The following is a 22722-nucleotide window of genomic DNA, read 5'->3' as shown; positions in this document are numbered from 1 at the left end:
TGAAAATCTCCAGCTAAATTTTAGATAACACTCGCACGATTTTCACTAAGAAAAAAATAAATCAGATTGTTTGCGTGGAACCAACTATGCTGGCCTGCTAATATGCTACAAAACCCTTTATGTGGTCCGAAAATGGGTTGAAGGTGTGGTGGAAGCCTCGGAAAGTTTAAATCACATTGGCCTTTTCCGTAAAAAATCCTGGAGGGAAAGAGGGAAACGACATCGTAAAAGCGAAAGAGATAGAGAGAGCACGATTTCTTTTGAAGTTGGCATGTGTGTGTGTGTGTGGTGTGTGTGCATGTGTGTGTGTGTAATGTTGCTGGTGTGTGTATGTGTGAGAGAGAGAGAGAGAGAGAGAGAAAGAAAGAAAGAAAGAAAGAAAGGAAGAAAGAAAGAGACAGAGATAACTGAAATTATTTTTATTTGTTTTTTATAGTGAGTATGCAAGAAAGAAAGTGTGGTGAAGTTCTTTTGTTAGTGTGAGAGAGAGCGGTTATGTATGTATGTATGTATGTATGTATGTATGTATGGCTACAGTGAGACACACACACACACACACACACACACACGCAGGTTGTTATGTATGTGTGTGAGTGTGTGTGTCACTGAATCCATTCACACACACACATACATAACAGCCTGCGTGTGTATGTGTGTGTGTGTCACTGTAGCCATTCATACATACATACATACATACATACATAACCGCTCTCTCTCACACTAACAAAAGAATTTCACCACACTCTCTGTCTTGCATACTCACTATAAAAAGGAAATAAAAATAATTTCAGTTATCTCTCTTTCTTTCTCTCTCTCTCCCTCACACATACACACACCAGCAACATTACACACACACACACACACACATGCCAACTTCAAAATATGTTCAGACTCACTGGATGGCACCTTGAGCAGGTGTCTTCTGCTATAGCCTCAGGTTCATCAAAGCATTGTGAGTAAATATAGTTGGTGGAAACTGAATGAAGCCTGCCATTCATTCCTTCATGCAAGTATGTATGTATGTATGTGTACATGTAGGCATATGTATGTATGTATGTGTGCATGTATGTATATGTATGTATGTGTGCATGTATGCATATGTATGTGTGTATGTATGCATATGTATGTGTGTATATATATGTATGCATATATGTATGTACGTATGTATGTATGCATCAATGTATGTATGCATGTATGTATGTATGTGTGAGTGTATGCATGTGTGTATATATTCATAGATGTATGGATGTATGAATGTATGCATGTATGTATGTATGTATTACACCAATATTACAACAATATCAAGCTATTAAATGACAATGATGATGATGACAATGATGATGATGATAATGATGTTGATGATAATGATGATGATAACAATGACGATGATGACGATGATGATGACGATGATGATGATTGCTACTATTTTACTTTATATCAATACTATAACGTTATTAATCCATTATTACAGTAGAAACTAAAACCTGTCCTACATAACTGGTGTCCTTGAAATGATGTATAAACAAAAAACAAAAAGAAAAGTCTTTCTCTCAAATATCAAAAATGTTTTTGATGGTTATCTATATATAGAAATCTGAGAATGTGTGTGTGTGTGTGTGTGTCTAAATGTCTGTCTGTTTGTCTGTCTTTACATATGTGTGCATTACTAAAACTTGAGAACTCCCCAACCAATTTCATTCAAATTTTACACATGCATTACTTAGTGTCCATGGATTTTCAACTTCTTACCAAAAACAATGTTCAACTTCTTGCCTAATGTGAGGCCTCAGTATTATGTGTCAATGGTGAAACAATAACATCTCTATTTCAATGTATATAAATCGTCCAACCCATGCTAGCATGGAAAGCGGACGTTAAACGATGATGATGATGATGATGATCTATATGTATATATATGTATATATATATATATATATATATATATATATATATATATATATATATATATATATATATATATATGCATATCTATCTATCTATCAAACTATCTATCTATCTATCTATCTATCTATCTATCTATCTATCTATCTATCTATCTATCTATCTATCTATATGCATATACATATACAGCATGGGTGTGGATGTGTGCTAAGAAACTTGCTTCCCATCTACACAGTTCCAGGTTCAGTCCCACTGCGTGGCACCTTGGGCAAGTATCTTCTACTATATTCTTGGGCCAACCAAAGCCATGTGAGTGGATTTGGTTGACAGAAACTGAAAAAGAAGTCAGTCCTATATATATATATATATATCACCATCATCGTTTAACGTCCGCTTTCCATGCTAGCATGGGTTGGACGATTTGACTGAGGACTGGTGAAACTGGATGGCAACACCAGGCTCCAGTCTGATTTGGCAGAGTTTCTACAGCTGGATGCCCTTCCTAACGCCAACCACATATATATATATGTATGTATGTATGTATTATAACCTCAGGCAGACCAAAGCCTTGTGAGTGGATTTTGTACGTGGAAACTGAAAGAAGACTGTTGTATATATTCTTTTTGTGTGTGTGTGTGTATGTGTGTGTGTGTGTGTGTGTGTGTGTCTGTGTTTGTACTCCCACCATTGCTTGACAACCTATGTTGCTGTGTTTACATTCCCATAACTTAAAGGTTCAGCAAAAGACACTAATAGAATAAGTACTAGGCTTACACAGATTAAATTCTGGGGTCAGTTTGTTTGACTAAAGGTAGTGCTCCAGCATGGCTACAGTCACATAACTGAAACAAGTAAAACAATTAAAAACTATGCCATTTTAATCTCAAGCTCTGCTAGTTTATCTATTTTTCTGCCTCAGTAATTTCATTTTGTCACATTGTGTGTTATATCTTTCTTGACATGTTTGTCAAATAAGAGCCCCTCCACTCCCCCCCCTCTCTCTCTCTCACTCCCTCAATATACATCTACATGTTTGTGTGTGTGTGTGTATGCATGCACAGACACGTACATATGCACATAGACAAAGAAAGTCACACAGCGACATAATATGCGTCAGATATATATGTATATACAGGGTGAAATGAATAACCTGTCGTTTAAATTGCACAAAAACGAAAATAACATTGACATCTCATTTTAACCAAAATTTACCAATATTACATAATTACTAAATTTACAATAAAATCGCCAATGGCTTTAACCGCGGCCTCCAGATGACTTTGGAATCTCCTGCAACTCTTCTGGATGGTCTCCTTGTTTGAGTTGGTGAATGCTTCCATAATCCTTGCCTTCAGTTCATCTTTGGTGTTACAAAGAGTTTTGTTGGTCTCTCGCTCAACTGCGCCCCTCACCTAATAATCAAGGGGATGCAGTCTAGCGAGTTAGATAGCCAGACGTTAGGGGTGATGTGGTCACAGAAATTGTCTGACAGTCATGACTGGGTTCTCCTGCTTGTGTGGCAGGGTGCAGAGACCTGTTGCCAGACATAGGGTCTTCCAGCAGCCATCCTCTTGACCAAGATCTGTAGTCTTCAAATTAGCTTTCTCCTTTCTGGTTTTGAGAGGCTGAATTTCTCAAGATTGGTATTTAGGCAGTGTGTTACATATCCCAGGGCCCCAATAATTACAGGTATAAACCCAAACTTGCAATGTGGATAGAGTAACTGCAGATTTATCAATAGTTCAGCATAAGTGTTCTCTTTTTCACTGATCTTCAGTTTTATGTTAACATCCGCTGGGCAGCTAATTTCCACAACTCTGCACGGTTTCTCTTCTCTATCTCAAACCATTATATATGAGAGGAAAGAGTTTGATATTTTGAGCATAGCTCTTTGTTGGAAAGAAGAAACGGAAAAGTCCAAAGAAGGAAAAGAGATTGCCATTGAGAAGAAGGAAAAGAAATTGCCAATGAAATGTATTCAAAAAGTATCCAATCGTATTTTTTCCCACCAAAATTAATGCCACGTGGGCAAAATCCTTTGGATTGGAGGTGACACCACCTTTCCTACACATGTGTGAAAATTTTCATGCAGGTAGGATGTGTTGGCTCCCAGCTGTTACAGCTAGAGTACAGATGTGTAGTGCGTGTTCATAGGATTTCTGCTTTCACCAATCAGGCAGAGATAGTGCATCAAGTTTTGCCAAAAGCTTGGTGATACTCAAGCTCAAACCATCCAGAAGATTCAGCAAGCCTTTGACAATGATGCCATGGGCAAAACACAGATCAGGGAGTAGTACAACCACTTCAAACATAACCACATGCCAGTGAAGCATGAACCGTGCTCAGGTAGGCCAAGCAATGCCTTGTGAGTGAATTTGGTGGGCAAAGTTTTCCACACAAGTTTGTGTGGAAGTCTGTTGTATGTGTGTGTGTGTGTGTGTGTGTGTGTGAGAGAGAGAGAGAGAGAGAGAGAGAGAAAGAGTGTGTGTGTGTGTGAATGTATATGTCTGTGTGTGTGCGCATGTGTGAGTGCATGTGTGTGTGAGTTGTGTGTTGTGTGTGTATATGTGTGTGATTTATGTTTGGCTTCCCCACTACTTGACAACCAGTGTTGGTCTGTTTACATCCACATAACTTAGCAGTTTGGAATAAGCACAAGTCTTCAAAAAAAAAGGCAAGTAAGTCCTGGGGATTTGTTCAACTAAACCCTTCAAGGCAGCGCTCCAGCATGGTCGCAGTTCAATAACAGAAACAAGCAAAAGATAAAATATAAATGTCATCCAGGATACAATGATATTTGTAATAAAGGAGGGATGGTTATTGTTCTGCTAAATCGGAGCATATCTGGGTGGTGGGGGAGGTTTGGCGGTGGGGTGTTGTTAAACAACAAAAACAACAACAATCTCTTCTATATGACATTAAACAAAGAGAAACAATAAACAAAGCAATTATTTGTTGTTATTGTTGTTGGTGGTGATGGTAGTGGTGGTGGTGGTGTTGTGTAGTGACATATCATTCCCTCATGCTCCAGACCTATGATCAGCGCTAGTAACAACAACAATAAGAGTTGACCCACCCTCACTCCAGAAGTTTTCTATTTCCAGAGAACACCGTTAGTCACAGCTCTGCGAATGGTGAGAGTGATTGTTTCTTACTCAGTGTTGAGAGTTGATGGCCAGGGTACTGAGGATTCTCCTCTCAGTAATGTTGTTGTTGTTGGCACTCCGTCGCTTATGACGTTGAGGGTTCCAGTTGATCCGATCAACGGAACAGCCTGCTCGTGAAATTAACGTGCAAGTGGCTGAGCACTCCACAGACATGTGTACCCTTAACGTAGTTCTCGGGGATATTCAGCGTGACACAGTGTGACAAGGCTGACCCTTTGAATTACAGGCACAACAGAAACAGGAAGTAAGAGTGAGAGAAAGTTGTGGTGAAAGAGTACAGCAGGGTTCGCCACCATCCCCTTCCGGAGCCTCGTGGAGCTTTAGGTGTTTTTGCTCAATAAACACTCACAACGCCCGGTCTGGGAATTGAAACCCGATCCTATGACCGCAAGTCCGCTGCCCTAACCACTGGGCCATTGCGCCTTCACTCCTCTCAGTAGTACCATTCAATCATCTTGCAATGATGAAGATTAAATGAATGCTTGAAAGAAGTGGTGAGCAGATGGAAGGAAGAAGACATGAAAGAAGAGGAATAAACCTAAGCAAAAAACATCTAGGATGCTTGAGGACAAGTTCACCCTTCCTTGGAATGGAAGAGAACTCATGTATATTTGTATCTTGGAACAATTGAAGATGGGTCTGCTAAACAATCTGGAGGATGACCATGTGAATGATGTATTAATTGAAAGGGAATTAGGACTTGAATGTTAAAACCAAGACTGGAAATTGGTCAGTCTTGGTTCTCCCTGATCCAGCTTGAGTGATGGATTGTCACTAATGCGTGGGTGGATTTCTTTTCTTACTTCTGTTTTCCTGTCTTGCAAGTTACTTGACAACTTGTTGAGTATCAGTATCATGAAAAAAGCACTCAGTACACACTGTAAAGTGACTGGTGTTAGGAGGGGTATCCAGCTGTAAAAACCATGCAAAAGCATATCTTCTATTCCAGCTTGTGGTGAGGCTCCAGCTAGGGAGTTCAGGAGTTTTAGAGAGTATAAAGTTACCTGGTAGCCATTCACTACTCCTAGTTATAGGTTAAATAGTAGAAAATAGTTTTGTGGTTTAAAGCTACAGGATTTAGAGGTGGGCTTACCCCTAGATATATGTCACACAGTCCCATTAGTGTATAGCTATGCCCTTGATATCAAGTGAACCAGCTTTCTTGCCTAAGTGTTAAATAAGCCCTATACCTCAAAAGGATAAGCTTGAAAGGACAGGAGACTGTAATTGATCTGGGAGAAAACAGTGAGGAACCATTACTGTATCTTTTCCCCCAAAACATCCATGAATCTTCAGACCTTGGCGTGAAGGTTCATGATTGCTGATACCTTTAGGCATGGTACACAGAAAACAGAGATTTTTTTAGAAACTGTTTTTACTTGTTTATTTCCATTTGCAACTCCTCGTATTTGATTGTGTTCCAAATACCTTCCAGAAGATTTTGTAGGGGTTGGAAGGGTTTGGGATGACTATCCAAACATATTGGTTTTCATTCCTGTCTCTTTGATCTCCTCGTAAGTGAAAACAAATATTTCCCAAAGTTAAAGTACAACTACCAAATTTGGGGAGTATTTATACCAATTATTTTGATGCAGAAATATCTCCATATTGATCAATGTATATATAGCTACCTACAACCTACCACATTATATCCGTGGGCATATTCAATCATTGCAAAAACTGGAGAGTCGGAAATTAGATGGTCGATTGTTTATTTATGTTGATTAAATAGTCTGAAGTTGGCATTAGCCAGTTGTTTCATGATTTCATTCTGATTCTTTTATATATATATTTTTTAATTCTTGGTTAGACATTGATCTTGTGTAGTTCAATTCAGACTTCTCAATTTGGCCTTTACAGTTTTCATCAATCTACCTGTTGTTAAAATAGCTTTGACACATTTATCAAATCCCAGAGATAAATCGATGTACAATTTTAAGAGCATGAAAAACTCACTGTTGTCTTTTGTAAACTGTTTTAAATCATCAAATATAGAAAACATTGTTTACTCTGTGGAGTCAGGAGTATATTTTTATAGCTGGGTTGTTTCCATGGAATCTTACATTGTCACCACCCTTGCTTTGTTTCTTTTAGGTTTTTCTTTGTTGTTTTATTATTTTTCTGTATTTGTTGTTTGCTTTATTCCAAAGACTTGTACTTTTCATGCGTGGGCATTTCTGTTGTTTCATTTCCATTGTGTTTTCTGGGATTATGTCTTTGGAGGACTGGGTTCTCTCGTACTATTTTCATTGGCTTGTGGGAGTATATTTTGCTATCTATGTGGTCTGTTTCTTTGTAATATATTTCTATGTATATTCTTTGTATGAATTGTTCTATTTCCGTTCCTGAGATCATTTTATAGTTTATTATAAACCTGCCGGCATTTTGCTAATGTATTTGTGTTTATTTGTTGTCTTACACTCTTCATTTCTTTGTTCTCTCCAGATCTTATGCATCAATTTAACTGTATTAGCTTGTGTTGGGTACACTGACGTCATACCACAGTATGGCAGTTTAGTATGGCTCTTAGTCATCAAAAGAGCTACCTATGAAGGAAGAGATGGCCATCATCAGATTCAATGAGCAACCATAAGCATGGCTGTCTAGTTACACTGATTGCTATTTATATTATTGTACTAAGAAATTGTTATAGAATGAAGAAAATAAATTATCATTATTGATATTATTAATAAAATAAAAACAACAACAACAACAACAACAACAATGATAATAATAATAATAATAATAATAATAATAATAATAATAATAATAATAATAATAAGGATGAGGAAAACTAATTAAGAGTAACATTATCATACTAGATAAAACAAATGAAATAAGAGAATTAGACCAAAGCCAGACATACAAATACTTAGGAATCAATGAACAAGATATGATACAATGCACACAAATGAAAGAGAAGATTAGAAGTGAATACTATAGACAAATTAGATTAATACATAGAATAGAGCTCAATGTAAAAAGCCATCCCAGTTATAAAGCTACAGCGACAATATTCTTTATTGGACTCTAAATGAATTAACCAAACAAGACAGGAAAGCAAGAAAAATAATGACAGAATTTTGGATGCACCACCCAAAATCTGACATAGCAAGGTTATATATACAATGAATTAAAGGTGATAGAGACCTTATACAACGAGGAAACTATTATAAATTAACTACCATAAGATTACAGAAATACTTAATTCAGAAGCAAGGAAAACTGGTACAAATAGCCACAAAATATGAGCAAAGCAAAAAACTGTTCTCTGGAAAATATAAGAAAGAAGTCATAGTACCTGATAACTATAAAGAAAAAGTGGAAACAACAAAAGTTGTAAAACAACTGAAATCCAAACTAAAACTGGAACAACAAGGTATAATGATAAAATGATGGCAAGAAAAGCCCTTACATTGTAAATATTGGGATAAGCTAAACAGAAAAGAAATAGACAGGAGTGGCTGTGTGGTAAGTAGCTTGCTTACCAACCACATGGTTCCAGGTTCAGTCCCACTGCGTGGCACCTTGGGCAAGTGTCTTCTACTATAGCCTCGGGCCGACCAGAGCCTTGTGAGTGGATTTGGTAGACGGAAACTGAAAGAAGCCTGTCGTATATATGTATCGAGACCTTTGGAAATGTGCTGTGCGTGAGAAAACCCGGCAAGCCAAGTAAGATCGTTGCCAGTGCCCCTGGACTGGTTCTTGTGCGGGTGGCACATGAGATGCACCATTTTGAGCGTGGCCGTTGCCAGTACCGCCTGACTGGCTCCCGTAGGATTTTCCAGCGAGATCGTTGCCAGTGCCCCTGGACTGGCTTGTGTGGGTGGCACATAAAAGACACCATTTCGAGCGTGGCCGTTTTCGTGCGGGTGACACGTAAAAGCACCCACTACACTCTCTGAGTGGTTGGCGTTAGGAAGGGCATCCAGCTGTAGAAACTCTGCCAAATTAGACTGGAGCCTGGTGTTGCCATCCGGTTTCACCAGTCCTCAGTCAAATCGTCCAACCCATGCTAGCATGGAAAGCGGACGTTAAACGATGATGATGATGATGATGATATATATATATATATATATATATATATATATATATATATATATATGTATGTGTGTTTGTGTGCCTGTGTTTGTCCCCCCACCCACCATCGCTTGACAATGGTGTGTTTACGTCCCCGTAACTTAGCGGTTCGGCAAAAGAGACCGATAGAATAAGTACTAGGCTTACAAAGAATAAGTCCTGGGGTCGATTTGATCAACTAAAAGGCGGTGCTCCAGCATGGCTGCAGTCAAATGACTGAAACAAGTAAAAGAGTAAAAGAGAGTAAGACAAAGTAAAATCTCAACAATGGCTGAGAAACTCAGGACTTAAAGCAGAGACTAAAGGAGTTTTAATTGTAGTGACAAGATCAAAGCTTTCCCACCAGAAACACATAATGAAGAAAATTAAAAGTAACTGCAAATATAGAGTGATGGGAAAGAAACAATAAATTATACTGTCTCTGGCTTCCAGTCCTGGCTATGAAGGAATATACTCTCTTTTACTCTTTTACTTGTTTCAGTCATTTGACTGCGGCCATGCTGGAGCACCACCTTTAGTCGAGCAAATCGACCCCAGGACTTATTCTTTTGTAAGCCTAGTACTTATTCTATCGGTCTCTTTTGCCGAACGGCTAAGTTACGGGGACGTAAGCACACCAGCATCTGTTGTCAAGCGATGTTGCGGAGACAAACAGACACACACACATATATATACATATACATATATACGACGGTCTTCTTTCAGTTTCCGTCTACCAAATCCACTCACAAGGTTTTGGTCGGCCCGAGGCTATAGTAGAAGACACTTGCCCAAAGTGCCACGCAGTGGGACTGAACCCAGAACCATGTGGTTGGTAAGCAAGCTACTTACCACACAGCCACACATGACAAAGTTGGAACCTGTATGTACACTGGAAATTATGCCAATATTATGGAATGACAACAGAAAAAAGGTGGTACAGGCACACCCCAGAAAAGGATTCAGAAAATGACAAAGCAACATTACTCTGGAATATGCCAATACACACAGATAGAGAAATCAAGGCTAATAGACTGGGTATAATTGTCAGAAATCACCAAGAAGAAAAGATGACTTCTACTTGATGTATCAATACCAACAGATCACAATATATCTCTAAAAGAAATGGTAAAACTCTCAAAATACAAAGATCTGGAAATAGAAATACTGAAATATCGTTCAGCAAATTTAATTATGGAACTCTTCTTCTTTATTTACATATTCCTTCCAGAGGAGTCATAACAGTTCTAATATTATCTATAAAAAAATGAAGTAGACTGACATATCAAATTTTGTGGTAGGTTGTAGGTAGCTATATATACATTGATCAATATGGAGATATTTCTGCATCAAAATAATTGGTATAAATACTCCCCAAATTTGGTAGTTGTACTTTAACTTTGGGAAATATTTGTTTTCACTTACAAGGAGATCAAAGAGACAGGAATGAAAACCAATATGTTTGGATAGTCATCCCAAACCCTTCCAACCCCTATAATAATAATTAGAAGAAGAAGAAGAAGAAGAAGAAGAAGAAGAAGAAGAAGAAGAAGAAGAAGAAGAAGAAGAAGAACAATAAGAATAATAAGAAGAATAAACAGCAAATATTCTGCTCAAAACCATAGGTTTGCTTGTCAGTTGCTTGACCTTAACCAGTTGAGAATGCCCCTTGGTGGATGATGATATGTGCATCTCTGATCATGAGCAGAGGTAGTGGGGGAGCATCATAGCCATGTGTTGAGAGGAATTCTTTGGGGTTTGGATAATTCACTGCTGGAAACATGGGTGTTTCGTTCAACATTCTTAAACAACCCTTATTCAGGGACCTTTTCAGTGGGATGGGCTACTCAACCTGCAGAAAATTCTAACTGGGCCCCCACCTGCAAGGTCATGCACTGTTTATCTTGATATGAGATCACCATGTCACACACATATGGTTGTGATGCACGTGCCTGGTGTACCCTTATCAGCTGGGTAGTCATGATGGGTATCCTGGGCTTTGTATATTTTACTCTATGTGTCACTTTGATGGCATGCACTGCTCTCTCACTCAATAACAATAACATTAGTTCTTTCTACTATATGCACAAGGCCTGAAATTTTGTGGAAAGGAGGCTAGTTAATTACACCAAACCTGATAGAGTCAAAGGCATAGTTAACTTCAGTGGCATTTGAACTTAGAGCATAAAGCTGAGAAAACTACTGCTAAACATTTTGTCCAATCCTGTCTCAATAATAATTATGATTTTTTTTATTTCTTAGTCACAAAAGCTTGAAAAGATACAAAACAAGTAGGATGAATCTTAAAGTGGGGGAGGGAGCTTACAAAGATGTGTGTTGGGTGAAATAAAATGTCTTAAACAAAGATAAGGGAGGAGAGATGAAAAAAAGTTATACAATTAAAAGCAGGGACAAATTAAAAGCATACAACAATTAACTAACAATATTTAATTAAAACAAGACATATTTAAAAAGAAATAAAAACTGCAAAACATTTTGCCTTCTTGACTACACATGGTGTGGGGGAGAAAGTACTGGTCTGATTGAGTTAGAGAAACCCCTCATCCCTAACCTAGCTTCCCCGCTATTGTTCATTGTTGTCTCCTACATTCCAAAGGTGATTGTTAACATTCCTTAAGTTGGTTGGAGAGACAAGGTAAAAAAATTGTAATAAAAAAGATTTCACAATGAACTGTTTTATTTCATTGTAATATTTTGGAGAAATATGGGACATTTCGTCGCAGCTGTTTTGGCATTGCCTTTTTGACATTGTCTTTTTGATATTGTCTTTTTGACATTGTCTTTTTGACATTGTCTTTTTGACATTGTCTTTTTGACATTGTCTTTTTGACATTGCTGATTCAACACTGGCTTATTTGACATCGTAGAGGTGCAATGGCCCAGTGGTTAGGGCAGCGGACTCACGGTCATAGGATTGCAGTTTCGATTCCCAGACTGGGCGTTGTGAGTGTTTATTGAGTGAAAACACCTAAAGCTCCACGAGGCTCCGGCAGGGGATGGTGGTGAACCCTGCTGTACTCTTCCACTACAACTTTCTCTCACTCTTTCTTCCTGTTTCTGTTGTACCTGTATTTCAAAGGGGCCAGCCTTATCACACTCTGTGTCACGCTGATTCTCCCGAGGACTACATTAAGGGTACACGTGTCTGTGGAGTGCTCAGCCACTTGCACGTTAATTTCACGAGCAGGCTGTTCCGTTGATCGGATCAACTGGAACCCTTGTCGTCGTAACCGATGGAGTGCCAACCAGTATTTGATATTACAAGTCTTAAAGTTTCTTCCTCCCTTCCTTCGCTCTCCCTCTCTCTCTCTCTGTCCTTCTCTCTTAGCCATATACATATATGTGTATATTCCTGCATGTGTGCTTGTGTGTGTGATAGTGCATGTGTGTGTGTATATGTATGTATGGTGTTTGCCTCTGGTATCTAAAATTGCTGTTGGCATTGATATGTAATTTCATCTATTTGCTGTTGATTTAATCTTTGAAGGATGGGGAACCTTAGCTTATCCTTATTCTCATTATTGTGGTTTTGAGGAAGCTGTTCTTACTCACCCATTTTAGTTTTCTGTTGCTCTCTTTACTCTTTTACTTGTTTCAGTCATTTTGACTGTGGCCATGCTGGAGCACTGCCTTTAGTCGACAAATCAACCCCAGGACTTATTCTTTGGAAGCCTAGTACTTATTCTATTGGTCTCTTTTGCCGAACCGCTAAGTTACGGGGACATAAACACACCACCATTGGTTGTCAAGCGATGCTGGAGGGACAAACACAAACATATACACACACATACATATATATAGACATATATGCGATGGGCTTCTTTCAGTTTCCGTCTACCAAATCCACTCACAAGGCTTTGATCAGCCCGAGGCTATAGTAGAAGACACTTGCCCGAGGCTATAGTAGAAGACACTTGCCCAAAGTGTCACGTAGTGGGACTGAACCCGGAACCATGTGGTTGGTAAGCAAGCTACTTACCACACAGTCACTCCTGTGCCTATGCTGTTCACATTTCTCCTTTTTTTTCTTTTGCAACTTATTCTTCTTTTTTTCTTTTGTATTTCTCCTCTCAGTTTGGATACTCATCTTTGCAACCATTATCTCCTCCTCCTCCTCCCCCTCCTCCCCTCCCCCTCCCCTCCCCTCCCCTCCCCCTCCTCCTCATCCCCCTCCTCCTCCTCATCGTGAAGGCACATGACTTAGTGGTTTAGCGATATTTGGCTCACAATCATAAGGCCATGTGTTTGATTCCCAGCAGTGCACTGTGTCCTTGAGTAAGGCTCTTTATTTCATATTGCATCAGCTGGCAAAAATGAGTTGTATCTGTTTTCTAAAGGGCCAGCATTGTCCCATTTTGTGAACCTCCCTGAAAACTACATTAAGGGTATATGTGTCTGTGGAGTGCTGAGCCACTTGCAGCTTAATTTCTCAAGCAGGCTGTTCCACAGATCAGACTAATTGAAACACTTGTTGTTGTAACCGATGGAGTGTTAGCCTTAGTTTTTTTCTTGCTCCTCACATGACAATGAAGTGGTACTACTGGCTGCCATCATTAGGCATGAGGTGTCTGCTCACTTGCTCGTCAGGATGGGTATGAGGAGATCTCCCCTATCACTATCAGTATTGTGACTGATGAAGCTCTAAAAACTGGGGCTAATTTCTTGTGTTGCTGCCTTGGATGGTCCCTACTGCTTTCCTTCTTCATTTCCTTTCTTAGTTTCTCTGAAGTTGTTCAAAGCCAAAAGCCCTGAGGTGGCATTTTCTAGAAATTGTAACAGCCAGGACTTTTGTCTTGTAACATCACTTTCATGCCCTTTGCCTCTATACCCTCAACTTGGCACAGTTCCAGTGTGGCAATGCCATTGTGGCATTTGGGGATCATTAAGACTTGCTGTACATCTGTCCATGACAACCTCTACCTTATGTGATACATCATAGAAAGAGAGGCTTACAAACTTTTTCAGATATCAGTTGAGTTCAGTGTGAAGATACCTCCATCGCCTTCCCTTGGTCATGAAAAAGAGAGTTTTCCACATCAAGTTGTAATGGCAAAAGAGATTAACCAGTGGTCAGTGAATTGCTTTTTTGGTAGTTTCTGATAGAGAGACTTTGGTCTTCTTCCATGGAAATACCACTGTGGCATTTTAGGATCATTAAGATTTGCTGCACATCTGTCTATGATAACCTCCACTTCTTCCGTGACATTCTGCAATCCCATTTTCACTTTAGTTTATTAATTAGTCTTGTTGTTTCTCTCTCCTCTACTCACAATTGTCTATTATCTTAGACTTAATTTTATGATAGTTGACTTCCTTAAAGAGAGAAAACAGCATTCTTTCTGTTGTTGCTGCAGCTGCTGTTGTTGCAATGGCTATTACTGCTGCTGTTGTTGTTGTTTTGTTTATTCCATGTTCCATAGCTATTTATATTAGTTTCCTTTTAATTTTTCACAGATATTTTTGTAGTCTTACAGCAGATATAATACACAATATTATATTTCTTGCTATAGAAAACCCCACCCATCCTCACCCTTTATTTGTGGTAAATAAAATATTTCTGTGTCAGTCTTTGGGTGGCATACAATAAAAGCAGTCATTATTTTTCTTGTTTTTCTGTCTAGTCTTGCTAATTCTCTTACATTTCAATTGTGAATATTGTAACTTATCTCAGGAAAAATTATAGCATTGCTAATTACGATCTTATTTTCATCATTCAGCTCTGTTTGAAGTATTAATCTAGGGAAATGGTTTTCAGACATTTTTTTTATCTATGGACCGCTTTGGTAACTATTTTACTCTGGTGGATTCCCCTGGCCATTTGATGCTTATCCTTTTAGCATTCAGATTACTCAGTCAAATTCAATACTTATTCATTCAAATTACTTTGAATTAATCATGTATTATCTCAAGGCTTTGGGATTTTCATGGTGTGGCTGTTTACTTTAAGAATAACATTGTAGGGTAGGTATGAGAGGCTTGACCTGGTTGGTTTCAACATAAAAACAGGTAGAATATATGGGCTAGATATGGCCAGTTTGAATGTTAAAGGATTAAGAACTAGTTTTATTGATACTTCTTTCAAAATTCCTATTTGGTTTTTACAGGTGCAGGAGTGGCTGTGTGGTAAGTAGCTTGCTTACCAACCACATGGTTCCGGGTTCATTCCCACTGCATGGCACCTTGAGCAAGTGTCTTCTGCTATAGCTTCGGGCCGACCAAAGCCTCGTGAGTGGATTTGGTAGACGGAAACTGAAAGAAGCCCGTCGTATATATGTATATATATATATATATATATATATATATATATGTATATATATATATATATGTGGGTGTATATGTTTGTGTCTGTGTGTCCCCCCCCCCCAACATTGCTTGACAACCGATGCTGGTGTGTTTACGTCCCCGTAACTTAGCGGTTTGGCAAAAGAGACCGATAGAATAAGTACTAGGCTTCTAAAGAATAAGTCCTGGGGTCGATTTGCTCGACTAAAGGTGGTGCTCCAGCATGGCCGCAGTCAAATGACTGAAACAAGTAAAAGAGTAAAAGAGTATTCATTTGTGTAGTTTGAATTATGTAAAACATTAGAGGGAAAAACCTAGCTGTTTCTTGCAAGACATACATCTAAAGCAAATTCGTTTTCATGAATCCTTAAAATACAACAGTGGATACCCATTTTTCGATTTTGTTGCGTGGACCCCCAATAACCTTATATAGACCTCTAGGGGTCACATGGACCCTGATTGTGAACCACTGCTCAAGGGTATGTATGATATTGAGGATATTATAGTTATACTTTGTTACTGTTTGACTACACACTTCAAAGCAGTCCACAGTCCAATGACTGAAACAAGTGAAGCATAAAAAATAAGATGCATATGTATTGCAATCTGTGTAGTTCCTACAGTCTGAAGTTTGTATTTCATCTAATTCTTGTTTCTTTATTGCCCACAAAGGGCTAAACATAGAGGGGACAAACAAGAACAGAGAAATGGATTAAGTCGATTACATCAATCCCAGTGTGTAACTGGTACTTAATTTATCGACCCGAGAGGATGAAAGGCAAAGTCGACCTCAGCAGAATTTGAACTCAGAACATAACGGCAGAAGAAATACCGCTAAGCATTTCGCCCGGCGTGCTAATGGTTCTGCCAGCTCGCCACCTGTTTCATATAATTCTCTTATATACATTCCATTATCCAATGTTATATTGATTTCAAATTTTGACACAAGGCCAGAATTTTTGGGGTGAGGGGTTAAGTCGATGACATCAACCCCCAGTTCCCAACTGGTACTTATTTTATCAACCCTGAAAGAATAAAGGGCAAAGTCAACCTCGGCTGAATTTGAACTCAAAACATAAAGACAGACAAAATGCCTCCAAGCATTTTGTTCAGAACAGCAACAATACTGCCAGTTCACCATCTTATTATCCATTGCTATATTAGTGGTTCGTAAGGCGGCGAGCTGGCAGAATCATTAGCATGCTGGGTGAAATGCTTAGTGGTATTTCATCTGCCGCTACATTCTGAGTTCAAATTCCACCAAGGTCGACTTTGCCTTTCATCCTTTTTGGGGTCGATTAAATAAGTACCAGTTACACACTGGGGTCGATATAATCGACTTAATCCCTTTGTCTGTCCTTGTTTGTCCCCTCTATGTTTAGCCCCTTGTGGGCAATAAAGAAATAAGAATTCTTAGCATGCCAAGTAAAATGCTTTGCAGAATTTCATCTGTTTTTACATTCTGAGTTCAAATTCCACTGAGATCAACTTTGCCCTTCATCCTTTCAGGGCCGATAAAATAATTAATTACCAGTTGAGTGCTGGGGTCGATGTAATTGCCTTACCCACTACCCGAAATTTCTGGCATTATGCCGAAATTTCAAATCATTATTAATGGTTAGTATTGAGTTTTCCTCCCTTTTCGCATTGACTTGGCACATTTTTCGGAACCAATTTCATGTCATCTCCACCACAGAATCTCTCTAATATATTTGTATTAAAAGTACAATTTAAAGTCATCCATGGTTGATTGTCCTCCTATAATATGTGTATCTGTGTCCACCCTCCTCCTCTTCCTCCTCCTCACCATCACCACCACCACCATCACCACCATCATTGCCATCGTCATCAACATCAAACATCCATGGATTTATAGACAAAAATTTTCTCATAATCATGTTTTATTTATTTATTTATTTATTTATTCATACATTAATTTTACGATGAAATTAATAAGATGGTGCAGGAACATTGGCAGGAACAACAGCATGCTGGATTTAATATTTTGCATACATGTACACATACATACATGCATACACTGACACACATACACACTCATACAAGACAAGGCAGATGCCACCAGTGCTGTAGCCACTGATGAGGGATGCAATGACCATGGTGAATACAGTCAACGCTGCACCACAAACGACAAAGACAGGAGAACAGACAAGAAGACAGTAAACACAAACAGGCTTCAAGCCCAAACACGTCACACAGAGAAAAAGAAACAGATCTGTAAATTCTACCTAAATGGTACCTGCTGGCATGGGGAAAAGGGACGAAACTGCAAATTTGCCCATCCCAAACACCACCAGCTAAACAAGGTAGATAACCACTTACAAGAAAATAAGCAGGAGCGCAGAAAAGGGAGATCAGAAAGCTTAAATATACGTACACATAATCCACCGAATACCAACAGGACTCACAAAGAGAGAAGCCCGTATATTCCTTCTGCTCCCAAAAAAAGGCTGTATGCAGAGGCTGTACGAACTGCAGTAGCTGAGCAGCAAGCTTTTTTAAGCGTGGCCCAGAAAATGGTACAACAGTTAACGTGGATGCAGAGGGTACAGAGTCAACGCCACACGAACCATTGTCCAAGACCACCACAGATGATGGATCAGGGATGGCCACCGCTAACACCAGGAACCCCTGCACAGATATCACACCCATATTCCTACTGAATATCCAGGGCCTATTACGAACAGGCGGCAAAGACAAGTTCCTATACTTGAAAGACCTAGTAACATGCAATCAAGCAATATGCATGGTGCTTACCGAAACGCATCTAACACCTAATATAGCAGATGCGGAGATAAATATACCAGAGTATGCCGTACTCCGAACAGACAGAAGGGATAGAAGTCATGGGGGAGTTGCAATGTACATCCGAGAAGATGTCACACCCCTACTACTACTATCACACTCAAACTCTGTATGTGATACTTTAATAGTACACATAAAACAAATTGATGTAGTTGTATGCTCAACATACTGTCCACCAAATACCGCAAAGCAGGAAGGTAAATTTGAGGACAGCCTCAGACGCATAGAAGAGGTCCTGACAAATCTGGACCAACACATCAATATACTTTTCCTAGGCGACTTTAACCTCCCAAATGTTAAATGGCCTGAAGGTCACATCCTCTCTGGGATGTCACTGCATGAACAAAGCCAGGCAAAATCATTGCTAGAACTATCCAACATGCTGTTCATGGAACAAGTGATACTCCAACCAACCAGGGGAAGCAATATTTTGGATCTCTGCTTCACAAACAATGTGAGCCTAATCCATAATGTGAAAATAACGCCCACATCTCTCTCAGATCATAACATTATAGAATCAACTATGTATGGTCCTAGACAACCCACTGACACCCACCCCATCAGGAGGACTCAAGCAATATCCAACCTGAATTTCCACGGGGCGGACTGGAAGTCAATTCGCAGAGAGATTCGAAATCAAAACTGGCATGACAGCCTTTCTATACAAGACAATGACCTCAAACTAAGTCATTTTATGTCAACCATACAAGACATATGCACCAAATACGTGCCATATAGAAAGAACAGCAAACATGCCAATAGAATTCCTAGAGACAGGAAAATCCTTATGAGACACAGAACAAAGGTCTCAAACCAGTTAAATAGAGAACTGGAGGATAGGAAAAGGGCTAAATTAAAACTAACACTGTTAGAAATAGAAAACAAAATTAAACTCTCCCATGAAAAGGAGAGAGCAGAGAAGGAAAAGAGAGCAGTAGAAAGCATAAAAACAAACCCCAAGGCTTTCTATAGATTTGCAAAGGAGACTGCTACGGTGCAGTATAAGATAGGACCCCTGTTCCTGCCTAATGGCTCACTAACTGCAGATCCCACATGGATAAGTGAAGTGCTCAGTACACAATTCAAGAGTGTCTTCACCTCTCCTCTGAGTCACATGCAGATAAAGAACCCAGCTGATTTCTTTGACAATAGCACTCAGCAGAAGGGGACTGCATCCATTACCTACATCGACATTGAAGAGGAAGATGTGATAGCTGCCATAAATGAAATGAGCTCAAATTCGGCAACTGGCCCCGATGGTTTCCCAGCAGTCCTCTTAAAGTCGTGTAAACAAGAATTAGCAGGACCACTCCGGATACTCTTCCAGAGTTTCCTTGCAAATGGTAAACTTCCCAAAAAGCTGAAGGAAGGCACCATATGTCCTATCCATAAAGGTGGAAGCAGAGCAGAGGCTGGAAACTACAGGCCCATCTCTCTGACTTCACATATTAGCAAAGTCATGGAACGAATTGTCAGAAGGACATTGATTGCGTTCCTAGAAGAAAATGACTTGCTGAATGAGACCCAGCATGGTTTCCGTCCAGGTAGAAGCTGCCTCACGCAGCTCTTGCAGCATTATGACTGGGTCCTGAAGCAGCTACTTGACCATTCAAATGTTGATGTGATATATCTCGACTTTGCAAAAGCCTTTGACAAAGTTGATCATGGCTTGATATGTCACAAGCTGCGAAACCTTGGCATAGCTGGTAAATTAGGAGAGTGGCTGCATGACTTCCTGAATGGTAGAAGTCAGACAGTTGCAGCCAATGGAGAACTATCTAGGGAAACACAAATATTGAGCGGTGTTCCACAGGGAACTGTTCTGGGGCCACTACTGTTCATAGTGGCCCTTCTGGACATGCCCACGGTCACTCGGAGAGCCACTGTCACTAGCTATGCTGATGACACAAAGATATCTCAGGCAATAAAGAATCCTGATGATATTGTAAGCCTGCAGAATGACCTAAATGCAATATATGAGTGGGCAGAGCAAAATAATATGCAGTTCAATGCAAAAAAATTTCAAGTACTGCGCTACAAGACCACAAGTACCTCCCAACTGGCATACACAGGGCCTGGAGGTACTGCAATCCCAGATCCACAAAGAGTGAGAGATCTGGGCATCAACATGTGTAGTGATGCATCATTTCACATGCACATTGTCAAGTTGACAGCAAGGTGCAGACAACTGGCGGGGTGGATACTGAGGACTTTCCGTACAAGGGATCAAAAAGTCATGTTGATTCTATGGAAGACATTTGTTCTGAGCCGCCTAGACTATTGCTCTCAGTTGTGGTCACCACACAGTGTTAAGCGGACAGCAGAACTCGAGGCAATTCAGCGGCACTATACAAAAAAGATCGCCACAGTCCAACAGATGAACTACAGGGAGCGACTGAAGGCACTAGGTCTCTACTCCCTGGAGCGCAGGCGGGAGAGGTATGTAATAATATACATATGGAAAATACTGGAAGGACTGGTGCCAAACTTTGGCATCAAGTACTACAGGAATGCCCGCACGGGTCGCCACTGCATGGTGCCAAAGGTACCGTCCACTGCATCTCACATAAGAACGAGATACTGCAGCAGCCTCGGTTTCAGAGGACCTCAGCTCTTCAATGCCCTGCCAAAACATTTGAGAGACATGCAAGACATGGATGCGGAGGTCTTCAAGACAAAACTTGACGCTTTCCTCTCCACGATACCAGACGAACCAATGGCTCGTAATGAGACGCAGTTTAGGGCAGCTGTGTCAAATTCTCTTATACATCAGATGCGCCATCAAAACTCTTGATTGGACCATGTCAGGTGGGGGAGAAGAGCCATGCAAGGAACGTGAAAATCACGGTGGTGCACCAGCATGACCGCAGCCACTTGGCTGAAACACATAAATAAATAAATAAAAATATATATATATATATATATATATATATATATATATATACAAGGGTAAGGTCTAGGTAACCGAGTGTTGGAAGTTTGTACACTTCAAACAGGCCATGGCAGGTAAAGATAACAAAAAGTGGACAATGTATGATAAGGAACAATTGCAATTTATTGGCATTGAAGATATATGTGTGTATATATATATGTATGTGTGTGTGTATATATATATATATATATATATATATATACATGTGTGTGTACGCGATGCATCCATTTCCAAGTATGCGTGTGCATATATGTATATATATATATATATATCATCATCATCATCGTTTAACATCTGCTTTCCATGCTAGCATGGGTTGGACGATTTGACTGAAGACTGGTGAACCAGATGGCTACACCAGGCTCCAATCTGATTTGGCAGAGTTTCTACAGCTGGATGCCCTTCCTAATGCCAACCACTCCGAGAGTGTAGTGGGTGCTTTTACGTGCCACCAGCATGGAAGCCAGACAGCCGGTGCTCTGGCAACGATCTCACACTCGGACGGTGCTCTTAGTGATCTACTGGTACGGGTGCCACACGATGCATCCATTTCCAGGTATGCATGTGTATATATGTATGCATATATATATATATATATATATGTATGTATTAATAGTTATGGTAAGACAACAAAAGAATGAATGAGACCTTGATATTATGTAAATAGAGGAATTTATCAGTAATATAACATGTGACAATTATTCAGTTGCCATAATAAGACTCCAAGTTTCAGATGTCAGGGCGAAAAACTGCTCCGACATCTCGTCAGTTATCGAGGCAATCAAAAATTGCATTTTTGTGATTGCCTTGATGACTGACGAGACGTCAGATCAGTTTTCTGCCCCCGACATCCGAAACTCGGAGTCTTATAATAGCAACCGAATAATTGTCGTACATTATATTATATATATATATATATATATATACTGGAGTAAGCACATGAAATGTGCAACAAGGTGGAAAAAAGAGTACTCAAATACCAGAGGTAGAGTAATATGCTTTATTTAAAAGCAGCAGAAATATAACAAAAAAACCGTTACTCTGAGTTTCACGTTCCCGTTCATCGGACAGTTTTGTTAGAAAAATGATTTTTCTAACAAAACTGTCCGATGAATGGGAACGTGAAACTCAGAGTAACGGTTTTTTTGTTATATTTCTGCTGCTTTTAAATAAAGTATATATATATATATATATATATATATATATATATATATATATATATATGTATGTATGTATGTATTTATGTATGCAGATATGTATGAATGCACGCTCTCTCTCACACATACTCATATACATATGAATGAGTGTGTGTGTGTGTGTGTGTCTGTCTATATACATATACAAATACATTATATATATATGGGAGAGGAGGAAAGGAAAGTAAACTACACAGCGTTAATGTAATTTCATAGACTGTATCTCATCATAATTGACAAGGGAACTCATAAATAGGCTAGATTACATTACTCTAATTAAAGCACTTCCAAGTAAACAGTTTTTGGTGATTTTCCAGTGTTTCATATATATATATATATA

The sequence above is a fragment of the Octopus bimaculoides genome, chromosome 11, assembly GCF_046866305.1.
Source record: "Octopus bimaculoides isolate indiv1 chromosome 11, ASM4686630v1, whole genome shotgun sequence".
Classification (NCBI taxonomy): domain Eukaryota; kingdom Metazoa; phylum Mollusca; class Cephalopoda; order Octopoda; family Octopodidae; genus Octopus; species Octopus bimaculoides.
The sequence above is the reverse complement of the archived record's forward strand: the minus strand, read 5'-3'. Positions refer to the sequence as shown.